The sequence below is a fragment of the Bubalus bubalis genome, chromosome 10 (assembly GCF_019923935.1).
Source record: "Bubalus bubalis isolate 160015118507 breed Murrah chromosome 10, NDDB_SH_1, whole genome shotgun sequence".
In the NCBI taxonomy this organism is placed as follows: Eukaryota; Metazoa; Chordata; class Mammalia; order Artiodactyla; family Bovidae; genus Bubalus; species Bubalus bubalis.
The window spans coordinates 53958535-53965595 of NC_059166.1; the positions used below are offsets into that span (position 1 = coordinate 53958535).

At 39.3% G+C, this 7061-nt stretch overlaps 1 protein-coding gene across 10 annotated transcripts in view; it reads right to left on the reverse strand.

Annotated features, from left to right (window-relative positions):
- Positions 1–2609, reverse strand: part of USP45 (ubiquitin specific peptidase 45) — a 56264-nt gene extending 53655 nt beyond the window's left edge. For all 10 annotated transcript variants that reach the window (XM_025294630.3, XM_006052446.4, XM_044924337.2 and 7 more), the window contains exon 1: positions 2489–2609. The gene's annotated coding sequence lies outside the window, so the exon portion shown is untranslated. The remainder of the gene's footprint in view (positions 1–2488) is intronic.
- Between the last annotated feature and the right edge of the window lie 4452 nt (positions 2610–7061).

Genomic DNA, 7061 nt, shown 5'->3' on the forward strand with positions numbered 1-7061 from the left:
AAATAGACATGGTGGGGAAAGGGAGGGGTGAGGGTAAGGGGAGGTGTACAAAGAGTACAACCTTATCATGTACCTAGCAAGAACAGATTACGTATACACAGTCTAATGGCTACTATGTCACCCCCCTAACAATCTCAATCCTAGATGAGCCAATTAATCACATTCTCCATGACAGTATCCAAAGAGGCTGGAGAAAAAGTCTTGCAAGAAAGGCGACTGGGTCCACTAAATTAACAACCACAACTGCAAACAGATCAAGACATCCCATTATCTACTACAACTTCTGGTCAACTTATTACACAGCAATCTGAAATTGTTTTCACTCTCCCAATCTCCAACTCCTCCTCTCCCTACTCTTTCAAATATCATCTGGTCTTCTACTTTACTGACAGAAAGGACACAAAAGAGATTGCAAATCAGATATTTCCACCCTTAAACTTACACACTTACCATTGTAACTATTGTTACAACTACTGTAACTTGATGTGCTGAAAAAGAGATGGGCATAACTAAGAGAATCCAAGAAATATGGTTCATAAGAAATTGATCATATTTTTACACCCCCCCCCCCCCCCCCCCCCGGCACAGCTAAACTTGAAACTTCCACGGTGGCTCAGATGGTAAAGAATCTGCCTGCAATTTAAGAGACCTAGGTTCAATCTCTGAGTGGGGAAGATCTCCTGGAGAAGGAAATGGCAACCCACTCCAGTATTTCTGCCTGGAGAATCCCATGGACAGAGGAGTCTGGCAGACTACTGTCCTTGGGATTGCAGAGTCGGACATGACTGAGCAACTCACATGCGCACACACAGGTAAACTCCTGATAAAGACGAGCATTAATACATAGCTAATCCTGGCAGAGGAACCAAAAGAACCAGATACTTAGAATCTATAAAAGACTTATGCCTTTTCTCAAAAACACAGACTCAAATGTGGCAATGTAGTCAATTTCCAGTGATTTTTCTGACACATGCAATATGTCTAAACATAGAGTCATTTTGGACAGTAACCTACTATTAAGCAGTCACTCATCTGTATAGCTTTCTTTTTCAATTCCCCATTCACATAAAAAGAGACAAAATTAAAGTCCAATTATTACAAAAAAATTCCAATTATTAGAGCTTCACATATTGCATATCATTAATAATGTGTCTGGGGAGTTCTGAGATCACTCTCACATGTGGAGACTTACTGCAAGGACTCACAAGACCTAGCATAGCGGTGTACTCATGGCTAACGTTTATTGCAGCAATGTAGTGTGAACACACAGACTAGCATAATGAAAAACACACAGGTGAAGTCTAGAGCAATCCAAATGCAGGCTTCCTTACCATTCTCTCCCTCCCAAGAGTGGTCAAACACCCTACATCCTTCCCCCAATAAGTAATGTTTGTGCAACGTTTCTGCTCACAGAAGCCCATTACACACTCACAGGTGCAGGATTTTTATGGGGCTAGTAACTTCTGGATAAACCATGTCCTACAGAATAAACCATATTGTTCCCAGCCAAGCCAAACAAGGACTAACCTTGCAAGCAGACCTTTTTAAGGACAGCAGTCTCAGGCCTGCTATGTTAAGTCTTTTCAGCACAAATAAATTATGGCCATTTTTCTCAGGTGGTTTCCTAATAAAACTTTCCAACTTCCAACTTCTGCATTACCCTAATATCTGTCCATAATGTAGGATGTGCAACTAAACTGTTTATAAGTGGTTTTTTTTTTTTTTTTTTTTTAAGGCCATGCATGTAGAAGCCCATATTCTCAAGAAAGAAAAAAAAAATTATTTTCCTACTCTTGGGCCATTACTTTCTGCAAGGGTGCGATGGGAAGGAAGAAAGGGACGAAAATTCTTTCAGAGGTTTAAAAGGATACCAGGCTCAAAAAGATGACCAGCACTCACTTTTCGTGCATCACACTCGGTTCTAAGGACTTCAATGATATTAACCCACTTCATTCTCCCAACCACCAATCACTTTATGAGGTAGGTTGCTATTATTTCCCCCATTTTACACTTGAAGAAAGACAGCCAGGAGTTAGGTGATTTGCACAGGCCAAAGGCCAGTAAGTGGTGGATGGCGATCTGGACCCAGGCAGTCCATCTCCAGGGTTCCTAATACTACACGATGCTTCCAGAAGACCTTGATAAGACACGCTTTCCTTGGTCTCTAACAAAAACATCCCAAATTCCCGAAAAGAAAATGCGCCGCGAGGCTGAACGCGGAAGGGCGGCCGGAAGGTTGCTGGGTCGCCGCCCCCCTAGGTCAAGGTGAGGCGGCCCCGTCCCGCCTCCCCGGCTCCTCCCGCTGCCGCCCCGACACCCTGCCGGTTCCGCCACTCTCTCATGGCCCTCGGTGACCGCCTGGAGCCCCCAAGGACCGAGAAAGGCGGGGAGAGGGTTCTCTCCCAAGCCCGTCAAGCCACAAGGGGCCAGGGTTACATAAACGAAGTTAGAGAAAATGAGGCGACCCAGCACCGGACCCGCAACTCACCCTGACAGGCCGGGCGGCCGCGTCCACAACCCCATGAGACTGCGCCTGCGCAGCTGCCCCTCCCGCCGGCAGGGGCGGGGCCTCGTGTGCCTGCCCCAACGTCCGGACGAGTTGGGACCGCCCCTCGCGTGGCGGCTTACCCGGAGTTGGGCGTGGACACCGGGCTCTGCTGGCTGCAGTTGCACCTGCTTCCCGTACTTATACAGGAGTAGGTAGACCCCAGCTAATCTTAGGGTAACCTAAATAGACTCCTAATTGGATCCCGATAGAGCTTGGAGTTTGCCCACCTCCCGAGTTCTCGGAGTCGGGTTTAAGTCCCACTTGTGGCTGGACACCCTGCCCAGACTGCCTCCGACTTCCGTGCTGTTAAGTCACATCTGACATCATACGTTTTCTTGCTTTTTTTCATTATTGTTGCTTTACCTGCCGTTCTCTCTTCTTTATTTGAAAATTTCCTGACCTATACTTAAACCTCTTTGAAGCTCGATTATTCAAAGTGTTTTGCACTTTGCATATGTTTAGTAAAAGTAGTTGGTTGAAAAATATTTTGTTTGAATGATATAGCAAACATCCACCCTAGTTATGGATAAATGCTACGAGAAAAGATTCGAAATCTTTAGCAGTTCTTGAGACAAGGGACAGATGTGGGCTTATGGAGAGAGTCTTGGATTACGAGTCAAAAGTTACTAGAAATAAACCCCCCAAAACTGATTTTCTCTTTTAAAAACTTTGGTTCATTTCTTAAGAAATAGTTTAAATTATTTACAATTATTTACACATAAAGAACTTGGCAAAGGAAGTTATTAGACATTGGCATTCTGTGTATGGAAACCATTCATTCAACAAATACAACTGAATACAAATATGTGAGTCATTGTGCTAGGTATTGGGGTACATAATCATGTATTTGGGTAGGGAATCATGTATTCCCCTAGGGAAAAAGAAAATACTCCACAAATAAGCCCAGGTTGTGTTGTAATTTTAAAGTAAAAAATGTCTGCTTCATAAATGATTTAACATTGGATTGGAAACAGAACATGGAGGAAAAAAGGACATGAAAACGAGCAAATCTAAATAATTTGAATACTAAATTGCATTATAGGGGCTTCCCTGGTGGCTCAGTGGTAAAGAATCTGCCTGCCAATAAAAGAGAGATTGTTTCTATCCCTGATCAGAGAAGATCCAATGTGCCACAGAGCAACTAAGCACCTTGAACTAACCACAACTAACCATAACTATTGAACCTGTGCTTTTGAACCAGGAGCAGCTTGAACCAAAACCCCATGTGCCCTAGAGCCCCTGCTTGGCAGCAAGACAAGACACCTCAATGAGAAACCCACTAACCCCAACTAAAGAGTAGCCCTGGCTCGCTGCAACTGGAGAAAAGCCCACAGCAACAAAGACTCAGCACAGCCAAAATGAAAAATAAATAAATAAAGGACACTATAATCAAAGGGGTTTTTTAAATATATCATGTACTGGAATCCAATTTACCAGGAAAAAAAGGAGGAGACTGAATCAGAATATGAAATTTTAAGTTCTCTCTCATAAAAAGAAACAGGAATTATGCAAATCATGATACAATACTTAAATTTTTCTTGAAAATGATGAATTTTCAAAGTTATCTTGATTTCCAGCAGATGTACCCAAATCTCCAGAGACTGCAATTTCCATTTCAAAATTTACATGAGTTAAGGCAAATTGTCTAACACTGTTTTTGTTTCTGATGTTCTTCAAATTATTTATCTTTTCAGTTAAAGTGAAATTTATTATTCAATGGATGCTTCAAAGGAAGGAAATTATTTTTAAATAATACCTAGTAAGTATATTTTTATTGCTATTGTCAAGACATTATGAAAAAAAAAAAGACATTATGACAAAACATCAAACAGAAATATAAGTGTGCTTAAGGTCAGCTGTGTATACATTTCAAATAATGTTAAATATCTTAATATTACCATCATTGTTGTCTGGAAATGTATGGAGTACTTTGCTAAGCTATAGGCTATACATATATTAAGCTTTTATCATGTGTTTTAAGAGGTACATTCTTTATTATAAAAGTAATACATGAGAGTTTGGTATAACGTTCCTTTTCTGCCTTTCCACATTCCCATTCTCTTCCTCAGAGGTAACATTTCCTCTCCTCTATTTGCTGTTTCTTGTGTATAGTTTCAGGAATTGTCTTTGCACATGATATGCATTTGTACTACATTTTTATATGATTACCATTTGTTAAAAGAGATCATGGTCAGGTTAGATTACGGTCTACCTTCTATTCTACAACTTGATTTTTCTTTTTCACTTGATTATATATTTTGAACTTATCACCATACTAACCTTATTCTTTTTACTGGTTGTTTAAAATTCCAGTGAATGGATATATTATTTTTTTCCCAATCAGCCCCCTCTTGGTGTACATTTATCTGTGAGTACTTGTGCAGGTATTTTCAATAAGTGATTGGCAGTGAAAATGCTGTGTCAAAAGAAGTTTTGACAGAAACTCTTGAAAAAAATGTTGCATGAAAGGCAATAAATTTCCTAATTCTTCAATGAATTATCTAAAACGTGGGGGCTTGATGTGGATTTAGAAAGAAATGGAAAAAGTGCTAAGTCTCTTAAGAATCCCCTTCTTTCCAATTGTCTTTCACCTGCATTGTGGCAAAAAATAGAATGAGTTGTTTGAGAATGAATGATTGATATCAACTCAGCACTAGTAGACCTCTCCCAGAAAAGTTACGTGATTTCTCTCCCTTGCATCCCACTTTAAGCCTTACTTCCTTCCCTCAAACTAACTCTGAACGAAGAACTTGGGACATTTATTCAAGGAGCAATGATCAGTACTTCTGTTTGACAAGATCTTTTTGCTCTAAGCCTCTTAAATAAACTAAGTTTGGCCCTGTGCTGGTTACAGAAGGACAAATTCATCTCTTCAGGAAAAAAAAAAAGAAACCTACAGAAAAATATTTCTCAAATAAGTAGCCATGAACACTTGAAAAAGAATTGTTTAGTAATATATGCTCTTGCAAAAGTATAAATTAGATTAAATGTGACTCATTGAAGTACATCGTTTTCATATCTGTGTCCATTCTACTTGTGGTTTATGATGGGGATGCTACAGAGAGTACTTGAATCTACAGTATTTAATGACATCTTAGTTCAAAGTCAGTCCACAAAGTAGATTACACAGAGACTACGGTTAAACTCCAAATGACTTGGGAAAAACATAATTGTAAGTGATGTCATCGGTATAGAAATCTGAAGTGGTTTTATTATTAAAATATTAAAACAATAATTTAAAAGTATACCCTTCATGAAATTATTCATTGTATTCATACTTTAATAATGCCAGTTGGAAGCTTATTTTTAAAATTTTCACTGTGAATCAATTTGCAGTTAATATGGCTTTCATTATCCTTGGGAAACAAAATTGAGAATAAAAATAAGGTAATAAACCAAGTTGAAAACAAATTTAAAACAAGGTAATAGGTAAAAAAAGGTAAATTATCCAACAGGCTTAATATGCTTTCCCCACAACCACATACAATGTGTTCTAATTCCAAGAACCTATTATTATGTTAGCTTACACGGCAAAAAGATTTTGCACATATGATTAAGATTATCCCAATGGCCTCACTGTAATCAAAGTTCCTTGTGAAAAAGAGGCAAAAAGGTTAGGAGAAGTGGATGTGACAACAAAAGCAGAGATCAGAGTCAGAGAGAGATGTGAAGATGACAAACTGCTGGCTTTGAAGATGGAGAAAGGGAAAAACAGCCAAGGAATTCAGGCAACCTTCAGTAGATGTAAAAGTTAAGTACAGAAATTCTCCCCTTCAGAAGGACCTTCAGACTTGCTGACACCTTCAGACCTTCAGAAGGACCTTCAGAAGGACCACAGACTTGCTGACACCTTAATTTTCACCAAGTGACTTCTGACCTATAAAACTGTACATAATAAAATTGTGTTTAGTTAATAAATTTGATAATTGTTACATTAGCAATTGCAAACTAACACACTTAGTTCAGTTCAGTCGCTCAGTCTTGTCCTACTCTTTGCGATCCCAAGGACTGCAGCACACCAGGCTTCCCTGGCCATCACCAACTCCCAGAGTTTGCATAAACCCATGTCCATCAAGTCGGTGATGCCATCCAACCATCCAACACATTCATGTTATCATCAAATATAGGTCAACTATCATCATGAGTGAGGAAAAGATGAGATTATCTTAACACTGACATCAGTTGGAGTCAGCTATGGGAGTTAAGAGTGATTCTTAGCAAAGTGTCCATGTATTAAAATTTGCTTTAATCCAATACATAAGAATCCTTGTTTTGAAGTAAACCGGAGGAATTTCTTACTTTATACCTTTAAATATTGCCTTCTATTTTCTGTTCACTTTTAAACTTTGCCTCTCCTTTAAAAAATAATTAAAATTAAAAAAAAAAAAAAAAGCCCATACCTCAGTTTCTTCCCAACCCTCAGTTTCTTTCCCATTAATCTTTTAAATTTTAAAACAGGGCACGTTTCTGTTCGCGATTACTCCTAGTGGCACTACCGGGTTCGGCCAGCGCC